The sequence below is a fragment of the Mustela lutreola genome, chromosome 14, assembly GCF_030435805.1.
Source record: "Mustela lutreola isolate mMusLut2 chromosome 14, mMusLut2.pri, whole genome shotgun sequence".
Lineage (NCBI taxonomy): Eukaryota > Metazoa > Chordata > Mammalia > Carnivora > Mustelidae > Mustela > Mustela lutreola.
Genome location: NC_081303.1, coordinates 10478195 through 10499261, shown reverse-complemented (window position 1 = coordinate 10499261; position 21067 = coordinate 10478195). Strand labels below are relative to the sequence as shown.

Below are 21067 nucleotides of genomic sequence, written 5' to 3'. Positions count from 1 at the left end.
AAAACGGGAATGTGTCAAAGGAGGCTGCAAAAACAGGTGCTTAAATTAGAACCGACATTGCTTTGCTTTGCCTGCATTAACCCTTGAGAAAGCGTCCAGTCTTCTATTTTTAATCAGGGCTTATGGATTTCTTTAAACCTCCTCTGGGAAAGGTCAAGTCTAAGTAAATGCCAGTGTATTTAAGAATAACAGCTGCGAGAAGTTTGCTACCGAGGAAGATGCTCCTATTATCCGGGGGATAGGATGAGTATTGATGAAGGTGCAAAGCAGTGCAGAGTCCGCATGCCGTCCTCCGTTTATTTACTCCTCACAGCGAAGGAGGAAAAGTCAACATCACTTGTGTGAAAGTTTCCCTTCTGAAAGCGTTACCTTCGAGGACCAGCGATCACAAGAACGGGAGGCCCAGGGTCACTAATTTATGAGAAGCTGCAGAGTTTTCTCTTGATGTATTTTTGTTTTTAAACATGAAACAGCTTTTAAAATAATTTTTTATTGGGATGCCTGGATGGCTCAGTCAGTGATGCGTCTGACTCTTGATTTCGGCTCAGGTCATGATCTCGGGGTCGTGGGTTCAAGCCCCTGCAGCGGGCTCCATGCTCAGTGAGGAGCCTGCTTGAGATGCTCTCTCCCTCTGCCCCTCCCCCCTGCTCCCTTATGCTCTCTCTCTCTGATATAGATAAACACATTAAAAAAATAATAAAATAGGGGCACCTGGGTGGCTCAGGTGTCAAGTGTCTGCCTTCGGCTCGGGTCATGATCTCGGGGTTCTGGGGTCGCGTCCTGTATCAGCCTCCCTGCAGAGCAGGGGGCCTGCTTCTCCCTCTCCTACCCCCGGCTTGTGTTCCCTCTCTATGTGTGTCTCTCTGTGTCAAATAAATAAATAAAATCTAAAAATAAATAAATAAATAAATAATTTTTCTTGTGGTCAAATGTATCATAAAATTTGCCATTTCAGCCCTTATTAAGTGTACATTTTGGTGGCATTAAGTACATTCGCAATGCGGTGCCTGCCATCTTTGCCAGAACTTTTTCATCTTCCCAAACTGAAACTGCTCCCGTGAAACAGTAACCCCCTGTTCTCCCCTCCCCCAGCCCTGGGAAGCACCGTTCTGCTTCCTGTCTTCACCAGTTTGCCCATTCTAGGTGCCTCCTAGAGCTGGAATCGTCCACTGGTCCTTTTGTGGATGACTTGTTTCACTTAACACGTGGCTTCGAGGCTCATCTACATTGGGGCCTGTGTCAGAATTTTCTTCCTTTTTACGGATAAATAATGCTCCATTGTATGGGCATCCGTCCTCAGCTGATGGACACGTGACCCACACTGGTCTTATTTCTCAATATCCATAGGGAAGGGGCTCCTGGGTGGCTCAGTCAGTTAAGCTTCTGCCTTTCACTCAGGTCGTGACTCCAGGGTCCTGGGGTCGCGCCCCACATCGGGTTCCCTGCTCAGCGGGGAGCCTGCTTCCCCCTGTCTTCCCTGCTCCTGCTCTCTCTTGCCATGTCGGTCTCTCTCTTTCCGATAAATAAAGAAAATCTTAAAAAACACATCCACTGGGAAAACAGACTTAAATACTAAGGTATCTGCTTGTCTTTTGTCCTCTCACTTAACTCAGAAAAGCAGCCCTCAGTCCCCCGGTCACCGGGTGCTCTCACACAAATCTGCTCCATTGGACGCTTCTCCTTTGGGGGAGGGGTGATGTGTGGGAGGTGGGGAGAAGAATCCTAAATTTCTGGAATAGCTTCCAAGTCTGTGATTTAGAACAAAATCTAAATCTCCAAACCTTGAACAAGATCTCGGATCTGTTTCATTGTGCTACGAAGTCTCCTTCCCATCAGCCTCATTTGTGAGGCAAATATTTCAAAAAGGGGCTCTGTCCCAGAAACGACATGGGCCAGCAGAAAGAGTGGCCACGTCTAGCGGAGCAGGGGAGTTACACAGTGTCCCCGTTACACGGTTCCGAGGGACGGCAGACAGAGCGACCCAGGGGACTGGGGACAGTATGTCCGTGCGGCTCCGTTAGGTGTTGTGAGTCACACGGCCTTGTGAGATCTCGCACGTGCAGAACAGGGAACATCTCATTAGCACCTTCCTTTAGTGAATACGGCCCGAAAGGGTGAAAATATAACCCAGAATGGTAACCCGTAACGAGGGGGTTAGGGCAGAGAGGTCAGAGGTCAAGGAAGGCGAGAGAAGGGGGTGGTCAGAGTTTCTGGCCCGGAAGCAGAGATCAGCAGCCGCTTGTATCCGCTCACTCTGGACAAGAGTCGCACTTCAGGAAAAGGCAGGGAGTAAAGGAAAGACAGGAGAAGGCAAGACGTAAAGGTAGAAGGAGGAAGGCAACTCACAGGCAACACCTCACTGGTGTGTTACCAGGAGGAGCAAAGAAAGAGAAAAACATTTGATACACTAAGATTAAAAAAACTGTTTTTTCTGGTTGGATCCCTCGTAGTTCTGCATAATTAGAAGATGGGGTTCCCACAGCAAACCTGATGAAATCAGCAAAGCGAATATTCCAGCACTGAGATTTTTTAAAATATATATATATTTATTTATTTGAGAGAGCGAGACAGAGACAAGATAGCTGGGGGAGGGGACAGAAGGAGAATCTGAGGCAGAGCCTGAGGTAGGGCTCGAACCCACGACCCTTGAGATCATGATCTGAGCCGAAATCAAGAATCGGACACTCGACTGACTGAGCCACCTGGGAGTGCCCCCGGCACTGAGATTTGCCTTCTCCTTTGTGACCTCTGGTCACCCCCATCCCACTGTTAGAACTACAGCACGCAAACACGCACAGGGGCAGGCTTGCTCAACACATCGTCCCCGCATTCACGAGTGACATTTCTTCTTCACAGCCCCGACTTGACTCCTGCACCTCCCCCACTCCCCGAAAGCAGGTGTAAGCGACTGCGGGAAAGACACGGGGAGGACTGAGGCATGCGAGCCACGTCTGGGATGAGACTGAGCAGACCAGGGGTCAGGCAGACCCAGATTTCAATTCCAGTGGGGTGACCTTGGACCACTCTCTTGATCTCTCCAAGTTTTTTCTTTTTTTTAAAGATGTTTTTAAAAACGTATTTGTCAGAGAGAGTGCAGGAGAGCACAAACAGGGGGAGTGGCAGAGGGAGAAGGAGAAGCAGGCTCTCCACTGAGCAGGGAGCCTGACGTGGGACTCGATCCCAGGATTCTGAGATCATGACCTGAGCCAAAGAAAGACACTTAACCAACTGAGCCACTCAGGAGTCCCTAAGTTTCTTTTCTTTTCTTTTCTTTTTTTTTAAATCCACAAGTAGGGACACTAACAGAACCTTGAAGGAACAAAATGAAATGATACAGTTAGCACACTGTTGGACACAAAATAAATGTCCTATATGTGTTAACTCTTAGTTGTTAATTTTCAGATGATTAGATCCAAGACAGCATCTCTTCACCAAGCTCTTGGATTCTACAGTAAACGTCACACCCCAGGCCCTCGTGTAACCCCTCGAGACCGAAGGGGACACAAAAGGAGATGACCCACAGCCTTGCCAGCCCCCACTTCCCCACCTTCCAAAGGAAACCATGCCCAGAAGCATAACCCAGCATATACCCCTGTGCCTTCTCTTGAAGGGGAAGCTTTGCCCCGTGACTTGGATTGGCTTGAGCTGATAAAGTGTCCTATTTCCCTGAACCTAGCACCTGCTGCTCTGATTTATCACACCGCACTCCCAGATGTCGTGGCCCCAACAACAGAGACTACATGTACATTCATTGGTTCCATTGAACTGGACACTCATGGTTCACCCCTTCCTCTAAAAGCCACATGCGCTTGTGGGCGAACCAATCATTGAGGGGAACACTGGTAGTAAACACAGCCTCTCTGGGTAGTAGACATGTGAGGAACGCATTAATTGAGGCTTTATAACCCATCAGTGAAGTGAGTTCTCCACTGCCCCGCCTTTCCATCCCAAACCCAGCCAACAGTGCCCCTCTTCTCAATTCATTGACCCAGGCCGATGGAATAGGTCATTTGTGTAGAAGGCAGAGCGCCCTAGGATGGCCCTTCCCAAGCCCTCAGAAGAGCCTGGTTAGTGATGTTTCTATCAGCTCTCTGGATTTTCAGAGGAAAAAACATGCACATCCACCCAGTAAAACACCCAATTCTAAGGTTGGTTATAAAAGATGACTCATGGGAAGCTCTCACTTAAAAATAAATGTCTTTCCCCCATGGACTGCTTGTTTGACAAGCTTTCTCCTTGGTTTGAACCTACTCCTAGAATCCAATATGGCTGCCCACTCGTTACGGGTCTCCTCCTTTGCTATGGGTCCCATTAGCAAGGGCAGTAAACACACACCGTTCCAAGAGGGGTGCACTTTGGTTAGATGCTGCTGTGAGACAGAAGACCACAACACACTATCACATCAAACTGGTGCCCGCTCAAAGTGGCGGAGGCTGTTTATCAAGGTCTGTGGGTGAGATTCCCAGCCAGAGGGCTTTTGGGGAATTCTGAAGAAACAAACAAAGCTTTGTGCTCAGTTACGATAACGTTTGGACTCATCTCTTACAATAATAATCAACACTTGGCCATATCTGTCCTCACTTATTGAAAAGGAAATCTCTTCCTTGGCTTCACGGTGAGTTGACAGGAGGTCTGACACTCCAGGGAGAGAGAGAATTCTCAAATATTAGCCCCATGAAAAAAGATCAGAGTTGTGAGAAGAGGAAGGAGCATTACATCTCTCTACAGTGTGTAGACCAGAGCCCTCGTGATGTTGGAATGCACATTGGGTTTCCGTGTTTAATGATGAGTTCCCAAGCGCCACATTCATTTTCCCAGGGGAGTGGTTCAAACATGGAGCCTGAAATTTTACATTGTCCTTTTCACATTACATTTGAGCATAAGGATGTTTCAGGACTTCCATTGTTCTCGAGACAGATTGACTGAAATATGGGAATGGGCCCCCAAATGGTTCACTTGCCAGCTGGGCTGGTGGCCGTGGGCACTCTCTAGGCTCTGGGGGGGAGGGAGGGTGCAGAGCTGGTAAGAGAGCCTTTGCCAGTTGTCCCCTATGAGGAAACCCACGTGGTAGGAAAGATCAGAGAAAGCTGTTTGATTCACTGTTGGTTCTAAGCAGTGGTTTCTTTCTAAAGCATGAATATTCCAAAGAGAGGGCTTACAGACAACATTTTCAATAAGCCAGTGGAGACGAAATGCATGACCCGCACAGGGCCTGGCACGCTGTTAACTACTTTCCACATGGTAACTGTTGCCAAATCTTCAAATAATATAACTGTGGACAAAGCCCTTTAGAGGGAATAAGAGGAGAAGGTCTGAGTCAACCACCTGCTCTGGGGTAAATCACTGTCTGGATCTTGCCTTCTCCTTTGCTACAAAATGAGATTAGACCTGATGAGCTCTGTGGTCCCTTTCACGAAGAATATTTAATGATTGCAAGGGTTTGTATCTGAACTTGAAACATTTTTTTTCAATCCTTTAAAAGTGTTAGGATTAAGCCACATGAGCTCTTGGAACATAGAAGATAAAGAAAATAAAGACTTGAGATCTCTACAGAATAGGGGACAATTCAGGCACTGAAGTCCAGGGCGTATATCTAAAATGCTCCGAACTCGGTCTGCACACCCGATCACGCACCAGCTCTGACTCTGGGAATGCATTGTTATGACCTACGATTCAGTTCAACGCGAGATGTGCTGGTTGACCCAAACTGGCTTATGAGCTGCTCTACAACCTTTTGAAGAACTAGGGTCTGTTTGGATCATAGAAATGTAGACACTCTCAATACCCTTCCAAAATCCACCCCATCTTTTTATTTATTTTTTATTTTTTTATTTTTTTAAAGATTTTATTTATTTACTTGACAGACAGAGATCACAGGTAGGCAGAGAGCCAGTTAGAGAGAGAGAAAAGGAAGCAGGCTCCCCGCCGAGCAGCAAGCCCGATGCGGGGCTCGATCCCAGGACCCTGGGATCATGACCTGAGCTGAAGGCAGAGGCTTTAACACACTGAGCCACCCAGGCGCCCCGACCCCATCTTTTTAAAGACGTGCTCCCCTAGAATCACGGAATGGGTAAGTTGGCCCAAGTCATTCAGCTTCCACATGTCATGGCGACAGGATGCTGGTTGCCCTTTGCCCAAACCACAGTTTTGTGGCTTTAATTGTTTGAAAGTGATTCCCTATTTAAATGGAAATCTGTTTAGAGGTGCTGGGGTCGCTCAGTCGGTTGAATGTCCAAGTCTTGATTTCAGCTTGGATCATGATCGTCAGATCAAGCCCTATGTCAGGCTCCACACTCAGGGTGGGGTCTGCTTAGTATTCTCCCTCTGTGTTTTGCCCCTCCCCCTGCTCATGCTCGCTCTCTCTCTAAAATAAATAAAATCTTTTTAAAAAATTGGAAATTTGTCTATTTGCAACCCTCAACCATGAGTCCTAGTTCTATCTAAAGCTTAAAAATAAAACATAAAAAAAAAATCAAACACAAAACATTAAAAAAAAAACATTAAAAAAGCACCAAAAACCCCATAAAAAGCCACAAAAATTTTTAAAAAGCCTATAAAATAGATCTGTGCCCTTTCAAATACCTGAATATAATTCTGACTATTCCTCCTCTCTGCCTTCTCCAGGCTCAGCCTGTTGGATCTGTAATCATCCTTCCCTGGCACAGTTTCTGGGTCAGTTAGCATCCATTTGCCTCACCTGTATGGACTCCATGTTTGCTCAGTGATCTCACAAGGTAAAGGGTTGCTTTTGACCATCCTCTCTGCCCTCTCTTGCCAAATCACTTTCTCTACATGGGAAGAGTGTAAATTCATTGTTCCGTAAGGTCACCACCCACTTTTCGCCATGTCTCAACCAAACCACCAGTCCCACTCCTGTACAGACCTACCACAAGCTGAGCTGTACCTGGGAGAAGAGAAAAATAACCCCCAAATGAAGAGCATAACAATTAGAACAAAGGAGTCTTCATATAGTATCGCTGCACACGCCCCTAAGGTGTTGATGAGTGACTTCCGTCGACGTCCCTGGGGTGACTGAGGCTTATCCATATTAAATATGCACTTCTAGAGAAGCTTATCTGTGATGTGTGTTTTCACTTGTGAGCTCTTTGTGGGAGCTCAATAGACAGAAAATATTACCATTCTCTATCCACATACATGTTATTTTGTCCTTAAAATAAATGGGGACCTCGGTGATCTTGCTCCGTTTCATGGTTCTAAATACCATCTCTATGCCAATGACTCCCAAATTTATATCTCCAGCCCAGACTATTTCCTGAACTCCAGACTCATTTATCCAACTGCCTGCCTGACAGCTCCTCCCGGATGTCTAACGGACATCTCACACAGCACATCGAAAGGAGTTCCTGACCTCCCTTCTCACGCCTTTTCCATCTCGCCTAATGGCAGCTCCATCCTTCTGGGCGATCAAACTGAAATCTCTGGATTTATCTTTATATGCTCACTTCCTCTCATTAAACAAAACTTCTACTGGCTCCCTGTGAAATATATCCAGATCCTGACCACTTTTCAGCACTTCTGATGCTCCCATCCTGGTCTGAGCCATCATCCTCTCTCACCCAAATCACATGATAGTCTGACATGTCTCCCTAAGTCTACGGGGTGTTCACTCCTAAGTCTGTTCTCAACGGGCAGGCAGAGCAATCCTTTCAAAATGTAAGTCAGATCATGTAAAAAACCCATTGCACACATGGAAAACAAACCAAAGCCCTTGCACTTGCAGCCTTATACTGAAGAAACAGGAACACATGCACACACCAAAGCTGGTATACCAATGTTCATGGAAGCCACAAAGGAAACCCAAATGTCCATCGCTTGATGAGTGCATAAACAAAATGGGGCACATCCATACAATGGAATATTCTTCAGCCAGGGAAAGGAACGAAGCACCGAGAGATACTAAAACCTGGATGAACCTTGAAAACATGATGGTGTGTGAAAGAAGCCAGACACAGAATCTCAAGGAGTGTATAATTCCATTAATAGGAAATTTCTAGAACAAGGCAAATCCATAGAGTCAGAATGCAGATTAGTGATTGCTGGAGGCTGGGAAGAAGGCAGTGAGGCAGGAATGACTGTTCACAGGGTAGGGGGTTTCTTTTTGGGGTGATCGAAATGTTCTCAAAATCGATGGTAGTGATGGTTGCACAACTCTGCGAATGTACTAGAAACCACTGGATTGTACGATTTGAAAAGGTCAGTACTATGCTATGTGAATCACATTTCAATTTTTAACAATAGGCCAAGTCCTCACAGTGGCGTCCTATGTAGACTCTACGTAATGACCCTGCTGAGGCCTCTCTGACTCCCTCACCTCCCATCCTCCTCGGACCAGCCAACCTGGACTCCATGCTGACCCTTGAACATGACAGGCCTGTTCTCACTGCAGAGCCTGTGATCTTGCTCTGTCTGCTGGGAATGCTTCTCCCTGGGAGATGCCCAGATACCTCCCTGGTGAACGCCCTCACTTCCTTTTTGTCTTTGCTCAAGCCTGGCCTTCCAATGAGTCCTGGACAAGGTACTTAACACAACCACCTGTGCCAACCTGTTTCCAACACCTGCTCCCCTTTCCCTTTTTTCCCATAGCATTTGTCACCTACCTACCACCTAACTGATTTAGCGTGTCTGGGGTGTAGGGTCTGTCCCCACACACAGTAGACTCAACGCTTCCTGAGGATGTGTCCTGGGCACCTGGGCCAGTGCCCCCACACGGTGCCTGAAAAATATTTGTTGAACGAATGAATGTTGTTCCTTGAGCTTCAAAAAAGGAGCCCTCTGAGTCAAGATGTGCAACAGGGTTTTTTTAATTTGGAAAAGAGAAATGAGGGCTCCAGGGTGGCTCAGTTGGTAAGCATCTGCTCTTGGCTCGGGTCATGATCCGAGTCTCGCATCAGGCTCCTTGCTCAGCAGGAGTCTGCTTCTCTCTCTGACCCTCCCTCCTCTTATGCTCTCTCACTCTCTCTCAAATAAATAAATAAAATCTTTAAAAAGAGAGAGAGAGAGAAATGAGACAGGACTAAGCATCAAGGACAAGGCACTCATCCCAGGAATCAAAACCAAGGCTGAAAATTAGCTATAGTCTGGCGGGTTTATTTCTACAAAGGAGGAGTCCACAAAACTATTTTGCCAAAAATGTCCTGGCCCACTTAAAAACATTACGTCCCATGCCCACCTGAGACTTTGACCCTTTCTCCCTCTCCCACCCGGATACAATCATTCTTCCAGTTATTCTAAATAAAGAGTGTTTTTGTCTGTTTCTCCAGCCCCATCAGCACACACCCTCCACCCTCTCTTTGCCCCATGACGGCCCATCTATTGCTCACGCTCGTGCTGACTGTTGAAAATGTAAGAGTGCCTTTAAAGGCAGTTTCTTAGGAACCAGAAAAAAAGTAAACTTACTCTTCACTGAGTTTTTATTATTATTGAGATCAAATTCACATAACATAAAGTATACAAGTTAGTGGTTTTCAGTACAGTGGCCGAGCTGTGTACCAACACCCCCAAGGTCAATTACAGACCATTCTCCACCTCCCAACACCCCCAGTTCCAGGCACACTAGTCTACTTTCTGTTTCAATAGACTGGCCTCTTCTGGACATTTTATATACGACGGACCCTTGAACAACGCAGGTTTGAACTGCGTGGGTCCATTTACATGCAGATTTTTTTTTTCTTTTGTAAGTACAGTACAGTCCTATAAATGTATTTTTCTCTTGGGATTTTCTTAATAACGCCTTCTTTTCTCCAGTTTCCTTTATTATGGGACTCCAGTACCTAATACACGTGACATACAAAATATGTGTTCATCAACTGTTTTCGTTACTGATATGGCTTCTGATCAACAGTAGGCTGTTCATAGTTATGCAACGTGTACCTTTGGTGTCCGGCTTTGTGTGTTACCATGTTCATCCCCTTTAGCATATTTTAGTGCTGGGCCCCTTCTATGGCCCAATACCATTCCATCGCATGGATAGAGCACATTTTCTTTGTCCATTCATCAGTTGATGGCCATCGGGTCCAGCCGCTCTTTGGCTCCCAAGAATAATCCTGCCATGAATATTTGTGTACAACTTTGTGCAGACATATGTTTTCATTTTTCCCGGCATACCCCGGGGTCAAATGGCAGCTCAATGTCTAACCTTCTGAGGAACTTCCAGTCTGTTCTGCACAGAGGCTGCATCCTTTTACATTCCCACCAGCAAGGTGTGAGGGCTGCAACTTCTCCACATTTCTTTAAAGAATGATCTATACACATGTTTTGTCCATTTGTAAATTAAGTAGTTCGTGATTCTGTTGTTGAGTTGTAAGTGTCCTTTTTATATTCTAGACCCTTATCAGACACAGGATTGGTAAACATTTTCTCCTCTTCTTACCTCTCACTTGTGCAGAATAGACTGTCGCTGGGTGGGGGAAGCTGACCCCCAACCAGGACCCACCCAGAATGTCCCGGGGAGCCACCATCTGTGCCCACTCAGCACCTGCAACAAGGGTAAGCAATGGCACCCTCCGGTTTCTTCCCAAGTTGTCAGCCAACCAAGACTCCTCAGCAGAGCTGGGGTAAAAACACAACCCTTGATAAACACGCACAAGGATGACTTGGTTCCCATTCATCGGAAATGGGGCCTCCAGTATTGAGTCAACTTATTGCACAGTTCAGTCCAAGAGGAAGAGAAGCTCAAGGTCTTGTCAGGGCACAGCCAATGGCTGCCCCAGTGCCCATCAAAAGGCTGTCACGAGTACAGGCGGATATACGGAGATGGATGTTTATCAGAGTTTTTAACTTTGAACGCAGACATGGTTCTACTCTACTCTACTCAATGGAACTAGTGTGCATGTCCTTATTTATCTGAGCAGTGAAATCTTCTACCCACCTCCCCCCCAAATTTTTTAAAATAAAACATATTCCCGTAAGAATGCAGCTGCCCCAAGGAAAGGCAACCAGAGGGGCCCTTGTCCTTTGCAAGGTCCCTGTTCTCTTGAACAGAGCAATTTCCACCGTTCCTTGAAACACGGACTGACACCTTTGATTGACCTGGAAATTCTCTGTTAGTGAGAAAATTGGCAGTGTGATCTTATGTGCTGTAAAATCTTAGAAAGAAATAATTTCTCCAAGTAGCTGGAGCTGTATGAGCAGCCGCTGGCAACACAGGTATTTAAATTTTTCTTTTTGCTTGATTTTCCTTCCCCCTTTCTCCCTTTCTCCCCCATTAAGAATGGGTTAATTATGTAATTACAAAAGCAAGTGGGTGAGAGAGGGAGCTCCTTCAAGTGTAGACTTAAGAGAAGCTCTTTAGCTCCCCCCCTCCCCCCACCAGGGACAGGACGCCCTCACCCGGACTACCAGCAGCCTAGTAACCTCACTAGCTTGTTCAAGTGCCAAGGAGAGGCATCGGTAACAAGCCCTGTGCCACTCCAAGATCATGGTTTTGTTTTTTTCTTTTTAAGATTTTACTTATTTATTAGAGAAAGAAAGCACAAGCTGAGGGAGGGGCAGAGGGAGAAGCAGACACCCCCTTGAGCAGGGAGCCAGATTCAGGGCCCGATCCCAGGACCCCAAGATCATGTCCTGAGCCGAAGGCAGACCCCTAACCGACTGAGCCACCCAGGGGCCCCAAGATCATGAAACACTTAAAGCTTCCAGGGGAATTGAAAACGTCAACCAGAAATTTTTGAAATAATAAGAACGATCATAGAGAAGACACGTCAGGCAACCATGGCATCCCAGCCCTTCCAAATCCAAGAGCTTCGCGTCTACCAGTAAAGACTGGAGGCAGATAAAGATTGCAGGTTTGTCCCCTTCGGTCAAATGGTCTTTACAGAGCAAATGCAGACAACCTGGTGATCCACGTCTGCTCGATCAGCCGATTCTCCTGTTCTGCTCCCCTCCGCATTTCTCCAAAAGGACTCACCATACTGACTTGCCAGTATTATTTGCAGTTTATTTGGTTCCCTAAATGAAGGATAAGTGGCATGAGGGCAGGGAGCAGAAGCCTAGGGAACAAAATAGAGCCACATACATAACGGAACATGTCCAGGCTGGCGGCTTCCGTCTCAGGACTCAGTGGTTCCTCTGTATCTCCCTTTTGTCTGCGTTAGGAACATAACTTTCTGTGCCCACAGTGGAGGAGCCTGGTTTGGAGAAAGAGACGGGCACATGAATTATAGTTCCAGTTGCACTTTGGAAATCCACACAGGAGCACGAGAACGTTCCCAATCTAGTCCAAGGGGCTCAGGAAGCTTCCCCCGGAGGAACGACAGCCTTGAAAGGTAAGGAGGAGTCAGTGTGTTTGAATCATCTGGGGGCAAGAGGGAGTGAATGCAGAGAACCAGGGCCAATCACAAAGCCACTGGCTTCTCTACCAAGTCTTCGGAGGGAAAACACTACACAGGATCACTTTTAGTAGCGCAATAAAGTTCTAGAGGCCAAGAGTCTACTGGTGAAGGTTTTATGAGCAGAAAGATAAAGGCATTTGTTCATTCATTCATTCAATAAATGCATAAGTAGTTTCCCAGGTGTGCGAAGCCCTGTGCCTTCCCGTACCCCTTACGAGAGCAGAGATGTGCCTGGTTTGCTCTCTCTCTAGATTTTTGCCTGGTTGATTCCATCATCACTTTTTCACTGTCAGATACTTTCTGGTTTAATTATTTAATCCTTTCATGTCCACATGATCCATATTGTCAGGAACTCCAGAATTTTTTTTTGAAAATTTATTTATTTGAGAGAGAGAGTGAGCGAGCATGAAAGCAAGAGTGGTGGGAGGCGCAGAAGGAGGGAGAGAGAATCCTCAAGCAGACCCCCTGCTGAGAGCCCAGAGTGCAATGTGGGGCTCGATCCTAGGACCCTGAGATCATGACCTGAGCTGAAATCGAGAGCTGGTCGCTCAGATGACAGAGACACCCAGGTGCCCCAGGAACTCCAGTCTTGACGATTCTAAGAACATCTCTTTTGACTAATCCATCAGCATGGCCGGGCCCTCAGTATTTCACATCCTTGAGGGAACTGGCCCTGTCCACAAGGTCTAGGCCTGAGTGTCAAGGTCCCCTCCAGTCAGACCCACCTTGCAAGGGACTGCCCTTGGGCTGAGCAATGCAGTTTCTGAATAATTGCTATATGGTGGGGAACCCTTCCGGTATCTCTAGGCCACCCGAATCCTGGTTTTTTTCTTTTTTTTTTTTTTCAAGATTTTATTTATATATTTGAGAGCATGAGAACAAGCAGGGGGAGCAGCAGAGGGGGAAGGACAAGCAGGCCCCATGCTGAGCAGGCAGCTCAATGCGGGGCTCGATCTTAGGACCCTGAGATCATAACCTGAGCCAAAGGCAGACGCTTAACCGACTGAGCCACCCAGGTTTGCTCCCTCCCCTAACTGGTTCTTTAAAGTCCTAAAGACTCTCCCTGACCCTAATCCACTGTGACCACCCGTCCCTTTGAACTCCTGCAGAAATCCCTTCTGGAGCTACTCACTCGGCACAGATCCACAGACGACCTCTGGCATCCATGTAACTGAGCACATAGGACTCTTGCCAAGGAGATCGTGAATTCCTAAAGCACATGGACTAGGTCACGTCCCCCTCGCACACAGCAGCACAAGGCTGCACACATTTTGGATAAGCAGAAAAAAAAGTTTTAGTGAATTGTGTAAGTCAGCTGGGTTTGGGATGTGTTGAGATCAGGGCTCCGCGTTGACCATTCCACTAGAATACACAGGCATAGGGAGGGTGCCAATGAATCAAGAACAGACAGAAATGCAAATTTTTACAGGTCTGTGTGGCATTTTTGAAAAGGTTTGGCTAGGGGCACCTGGGTGGCCCAGTTGGTTAAACATCCGCCTTCGGCTAGCATCATGATCCCAGGGTCCCGGGATCGAGCCCCACGTCGGGCTTCTTGCTCAGCGGGGTGTCTGCTTCTCCCTCTGCCTCTGTCTCTCCTGGTCCCCCACCCCACTCATGCTCTCTCGCAGAAATAAATAAATAAAATCTTTAAAAAAAAGGTCTGGCTCCTACAAAAGTCACTTGAAGATGCTATCAGATATCAGACACTCTAAAGCTATGCCTGGTCCAACCTGGAATTCAGGTAATCACAAAAAAAATCATTTAATTCCAGGGTAGAGGATAATTCAGATTAAGCCATGACAGCTCTTTGCTACAAGGAGGGAATATTAATAATACATGCTAAATATTAATAATAGATACGAGATGCCTAAAATCTCTGCCAATCAATCCAGCTTCCCGCCTCCTCCTTTTGAATGGGGACCAGAGAAAACCGAACCACAAAATCTCCACATTAAAGCCGTTAATGGCTTGATTTTAGAGGAGATGAGAAGCAGACCATCCCTCCCTGACAGCCTCCCCTTGAGGGTCTCTGATTATGTGCAGTGACACAGAGACCCAGCGGGACGGCTGGAGGTGATCTGTGTGTGTGTGTGTGTGTGTGTGTGTGTGTGTGTGTCGGGGCTCAACAAGGGGCCACACCGGTGGGAGCAGAGGGGAGGACACTTAATGGCAGTCTGTCTCTTATTTATGAAAGATCTTACGGCATAGATACCTTTCCCTTTGTACCCCAGCAGATGCTAGAACAACACAACAAAACAGCCGCACACACACTATTTTATACACACACACACACACACACACACACACACACAGATTGGAAAATAGTTTCAGTTGCAAAAACAGTAACAACTATTTCCCCTGCGAGAACCCTGACTTTCACAGTCCCAATGCGAACAGCCAAAAATGCGGAGCTAGCAAAAAAACCCCAAACCAAACCACAGCGCAGAACTGAGCTCTTACCAACAGCCTCCCCTACCAGACTTTATAACTTTTTAATAAAGAGAAATGTCACTCATCTCAGTAACAAGGGCCTCTCTCTGTCTCTCTCTCTCTGTCTCTCTCTCAGAAATAAGAATTTCAAAACATAACATTCTAAGCCTGAATTCCCTCTTTCAGCAAACAACTCCTTTTCTTTTAGGCAAAAGCCTCCTTATTTTCTCATTCTTCTCTCTAACCTCTTCAGGTTTTCAGAGAGAAAGGCCCGTGGCTCCTGGGACATTCTCCAAGCGGGTTCCATGCTCGGGAGAACGAGATATTTCTGCGGACACGCCTGCCACCTGCCCTTTCAGACGAAGGCCTGAAATAAGGTCATTACCTCTTTCCCGGTGAGGGGACGGGGAAGTGGGTCCTCAGAAGCAGCAGGGAATCTGGTGAGGGGATGAGGGCCTGAGGATGAGGGCCCCCTCCCCCTCCTTCTAGGGACCAATGACCTCTGCACCCTTCTCTGCCAGTATCCGAGGAGAGGTGGTTTGTGCTAACTCCTAGTGCTGTTTCTGTCCAAGAGTTATTAGGGGAAAGGTCTTTGTCAAAGATAAAAATATAGGATGGAGGCTGGAGAGGCTGATGGGAGTCTGGGGGAGGCTGATGGAGGCCCAGGGGAGGATTCAAGGCATAAATGACATTAACTTACAAGTTCCTGATAATTTTAAATCATTAGAAAGGATTTTTTTAAATTCTAAGTTGGTGATACCCACCCCCCAGCACTTCCTGGGAAAGTTCAAAAGTTAGAGGTGACTATCCAAGTCAAAGGGCAGAGGCTTAAGAGGCGTTCACCCTGGTTCTCACATGTCACAAATGTCCTGCACCTCACACCTGGTTTGGGCCGTTGTTTAAGGCAGGGGCCGCTGGTGTGAGAGCCGCTGCCAACCAATGCTAGGCCACACTAACTAAAATATCAGCTTTGGGGGAGCCCTTAGGAATTCAGATCCCACGGTTTCCCTCCTGGAGCCAACAGGGGGAGAAAAAAGCGGGGAACAAAGGCCTCTTTTTGTCTGTAGGCACTCGAGTCCCAAACATGGTACGTGCCAACGGTGGCGGAAACTGCTTTTCTCATGGAACCAGATTGTCCCCTCGAACTCTTACAAGCTACCAAAACCAGTATTTTAAGAAACAATGGAAGCCAGGTCTTACTGCCGGCATGAAATACTCTGCGAGGCACCACCCTCATGGTTAAACCAAAAACAGAATAAATGGTTTGCGGCGTCACAAAAATTTTTTTTCAGTGGCGGGGGTTGGGGGAGGGAGGGCACCTGGGTGGCTCAGTCAGTTAAGCATCTGACTTTTGATTTCAGCTCAGGTCATGATGTCAGGGTCATGGGCTCGAGCCCCACATCAGGCTCTGAGTGGGAGTCTGCTTGGGATTCTCTCTCCCTCTCCTTCTACCCCGCCTCCACATACTTGTGCACACGCTCTCTAAAAAATTTTTTTTCCCGTTGGGCTGTAACTGACATGTAACATTCCATTAGTTTTAGCTGTACAACATAACAATTTGGTATTTGGGTATATGGCAAGATGATCACTCTAACAAGTCTACTCAACATCTATCGTCCTATATATTTTTCCTTGTGAAGAGTACTTTCAAGATTTGCTCTCTTAGCAACTTTCAAATACACAATATGGTACCATTAACTATAGTCACCACACCCGTGGGCTAGAAGTCTGTACCTTTTCACCCTCTTCACCCATTTAACCCCCCCCCCCCCCAACAACACTCCCCTCCTCGGGCAACTACCCATCTGTTCCCTGTATCTAAGAGCCTGATTTTCTTTTATTTATTTTTATTTATTTATTTATTTATTTTAAAGATTTCACTTGTGAGATCATATAGTGTCTGACTTTCTCCAACAGATTTATTGCACTTAACATAATGCCCTCGGGGTCCACCTACATTGTCGCAAGTGGCAAGATTTCCTTCTCTTTTGTGGCTAATTATTCTGTACTGTTCTATTCCGTTCTCTCCCTATATAGACATAAAGCTATAGATAGACACACATATGTCCCACATTGTCTTTACCCATTCACACTGATGGCCCTTAGGTTGTTTCTATGTCTTGGTTATGGTAGAATTCCGCACTAATCTCGAGGATACAGGTAACTTTTCAAGTTAGTGTTTTCATTTTCTTTGGGTAAATACACAGCAGGGGAAGTGCGGGCCATACAGCAGGTAACTCTATTCGTCATCTTTTCAGGAACCTCCGTACTGTTGTGCGCAGCGGCTGGCCCAGTTTACATTCCCACCAACAGGGCACGAGGGTCCACTTTTCTCCACATCCTCCCTAAGACTTGGGATTTCTTGTCCTTTTGATTTTAGCCATTCGGGCAAAGGCTAGTGAGGTGGTATCTCACTGTGGCTTTGATTCCCATTCCCCCGCTGAGGAGTGACGTTGAGCATTTTTCATGTGTCTGTTGGCCATCTATGAATTTCCAGGGTTACATCTTTGGAGTAAAAACAGGCATTTTCACCATTTTGAGCAGAATTTGGCCATCGTGGGGCCCGAGATCCCACGTGACTTTTGTCTCTAGATGAAGGCAAAGCTAAAGCTAAAGGTTAGCGAGACCTTCTACTTGAAGGGGCCACCCATAATTTAAAAAGCATTTAAAGCATTTATGAGAGAAGGCTCAGACATTTCAGTCAAGAGAATCCCAACTGTCTGCCCACGCATTTGCTGTTCATTTTGTAAACCGAAGAGAGAGAAAACGTATTTGGTTCACAATCTTTCCTTTCCTTCCCGCAGTGGATCCCAGTTACCTTGTAAATCCCGGCCGCAGATTTTCCTTTAAATAGCCGTCATTTCAGACACTCCCTTAAAATAACCGAAGGCGCGATTCTATTTTGCCGCATCCTTTTTCGGGGTTTGTCTGTTCTTGTGTTACGTAGAAACCAGAAAAGAAACGTCTGTCTACTGCACACGTGCCCTGTGGACCAGCACGCAGGCCATTTGCTCACTCAGCTGTTACACGCTTCAAGGAGACCCCACACCCAAGGCTTTTTATCTAGGGAAAAAGATTGCCATCCATCTCAATCAGGAACTTTGACCCTGAGGCCAGGATGGGCTAAAAGGAATGCATGAACTCACTGAAAACATTTGTAGTATTTTGCATGTCTAGGTATTTTTGTGATGAACAAGGAAGTCTGCTGCTTCCATTAGACGCTTGAGCGGAGGATCTCCTACCTGGGCGCCAGCCCTGCTCCCCACCCTGTCCTCTTTCCTCTGTGCACGCTGCGTGGACAGACAGATTTCCTGTGGTTTCAGGAGGTCTCAGCCGATGGAACATTCTGAAGGGAGAGGACAGGGTGCTGGCGCCCAGTGGCTGCCCTGAGGGGCCCCTGAAGGCTGGCTGTGTCTCTCTGCTTGGTGCTAAGGGCTTCCTTTCCTTAGATAACCTCAGACCTGCTCCTGTCAGGGGCCCTTCCGTTTCTGGCTGGAGGGGATCTCGCCGGGGGCTTCTCTGCACCTGCTTTGGAAGCAGCCCCTCCTGAAACTGTTTATTATACAGTCTGTGCCACCTGTTTTCTGCGGGGCTCCCGAGAATGACTGAGAGGTTGCTGACCCCCGAAACTTAGGAAGATGTTACAGGGTAAAGGAATCTGCATGAATCTGAAGGACGGTGAATCTGGTGAGAACTAGAAAGTGCGTCTCCAGGAAACTGGGTGGAAAAACCCAAAGACATTTGCTGTGTGGTTCCTTCCCAGCCTTTGGCTGACACAGTCTTTCTACTCCCCATGCTTTCAGATGAACCCTGAGCACTAGCGGTGCGCCCTGTTGCTTCCCCCTGTCTGGTCACGAGCTTAGGCTAAGGGCTGACAGCTCGTCAAGTCTCACCCGTGGAACTGCAGCAAACACCCCACCTCTCAGGGTGCTGTTGGGAGAGATGAGATGATCCAGGCGATGCCGCCCTGGTGCCCCGGGACAGCCCGCACCAGCGTGCATGCGCACTGGGGCTCTGCACCACGCCCTCTGCTCACCGGGCCCCGCCCCTGACCAGTCACCTGCTTTGGATACGACTTGCTAGGTCGTGCTCTCCCTAGGACACAGCTTTGTGTGCTTGTCTTCCGGAGGCTGGTGCCACAGGCTTAGTCCGGTAAGAAACACCCCGGGCTGGGCACACACACGCACAGACACATGCACACACACGCATACATGCACGCATGCACATGCACATACCGGGTTGGGGGGGAACTGGACCCACTTTCCTCTGTTTGGCCCAGAATCTCCTGAGGCGTCCACCCACTCCCCCACTGCTTTTAAAAACAGTCTGGAGCTATCTGCGACGGGGCCGCAGCAGCATCTTTAGAGTCAGAAGCCAGCCCAGTTTTTTGAATATGTATTTTAGCGCCCGGTGTCTATTTCCTCCGGCTGGTGTGTGCTCCTCCCGCTGCAGCGACAGTGGGCGGCAGGAGTTAGAGGACAGACGAGAAAGGGAGGGGACGGTGTGACTCAGTGTGGGCCGAGTCCGCGGGCGCTTTCCAGAGAGGGAAAGCTCCGTGCTAAGGCAGTAATGAAACATCACTCATTGAGGAATGAATCATTTAAAAAATCATTATGGGGAAGCCTGGGGCAACAAACCTCACAGTCCATATCCCCAAGTAGAAATGAGTCAGACAGATTCCTCTCGGAGGTGTTTGTACACAGTGTGGTCCCACGTTGGCCACCTCCCGCTTCCTGTCGCTGAGCCACACTCCACCCGCAGGACACAAAGTGGTTCTGCTGCTGCTTCCTCTTCTCCCTTTGGTCACCACCAGACAAGATGCTGGTCCCCAGGGTGGGCAATACGCGGAGCTCCCAGGTCCCCTGATGAGCAGATCTGAAGTAATTTCTGCAATAGTGGTCTGCACAGTCCTGGGAAGTCTTTGAGGAATGGACCCAGGAACTCCCTGATGGTCCAAATACCTTCAGGTTCCTGGCTTCCCTTCTGTTACCCCCATGAGCATACCAGCCTTCAGCTCCCCTTCCCCCCCAGAAGGAACTAAAACCCAGTGCAAAATTGCTATATTTCCAAGGGAGACACAAGCTAGCATGGGGCGTTTTGGCTTCTATCATCTGCTGCACTGCCACATGGACCCTGGTTCCACCGTTTCTCAGCTGTGAGTTAGGGCCAGTTGCTTAACCTCTCTGAGCTTTGATTTGCGGGCTGAAATACTCAGTAACGTAGAATAGATTTAATCTCCATGTTTTAAGAAGTTACCACAGAACCCGACTTGAGAACATTCTGGAGATAACTTTGCAGAAAATGTTATCTAGGAAAAGCAAGTGTGCCTATGTAATGCTTTTAGTAGGTCTTGAAGCCATTCCATTTGACCAGATTTTGATAAAGCTCAGTCCACTCTCAACAGTCTTTCCAAGGATAAAGGTAGATTTGTGGAGTTCGGCAAAATTCTTAAACCATTACTGGTCCAAATCTCTCGTCTTCAAGATACCTACAGTTCCTGAGGCAATCGTGAAATCCCATGAACATCTCCATTCCGTCGCTGTTCAAGTGTTGCCCTTGCCTGGAGAAAGCCACCACTGACTGGGTGGGCCATCCTCACGGTCAACATGCCATGACCACAGACCCAGCGGGGGAGGGGCACCCAGCTCCCAGCTTCCTGGGAGGTTTTGATCCGCTCTGGACATGGCTTGAGCATTGAGCAGCTGCTGGTGATTGAACGAAAGATGGGTTCCATCTCAATTTCCTCCCTAGTGTGTTTGTCTCAACAAATCACCACAAACCACAGCTGGCTGGGGCACTCTGAGTCCTGCTGTGGGCTTGCCGAAAACTTTGTTTATGGACCTGATTGGTTGTAAGTCTGAGCAAACAGGGATGACTTTATGGGAAAGCAACGGAAAGAGTCAGTCAAGATTTTAGGGCATCACCCCTAAGCAATCCAGGCTTCGACTTGGGTCCTCAAGTGTTGTTTGAGGATTGAGAGGAGAATCCTTGGTCCTAAATGTCTGATTAGCCGTGAGCGGGAAGACAGCTGGTGGACGCTTCACGTCCTCGATGGCTGGATCGGCTCTTGGTTTTGATTCAGACACTCCTATCAGAATGAAAGGCACCACACTCCAGAACCACAGGCTGGGCTCATCTCGGCCTCTCCAGGCAGTGGGTGGGTTCCTGGCCACCTTGCCCCCATGTCCATACTCACGGGGATATTTGATTTGGTAACTTTTGTTTGTGAATTTTGTCTACGTGTTTGCCTTGTCAGAAGCAAGGGGGCGGCTTCTGTTTTCTCCCTC

At 47.5% G+C, this 21067-nt stretch overlaps 1 protein-coding gene across 1 annotated transcript in view; it reads right to left on the bottom strand.

Moving 5' to 3' along the window:
- KIF26B (kinesin family member 26B) overlaps nucleotides 1–21067 on the bottom strand; it is a 411889-nt gene that overhangs the window by 163035 nt on the left and 227787 nt on the right. The window lies entirely within an intron of this gene.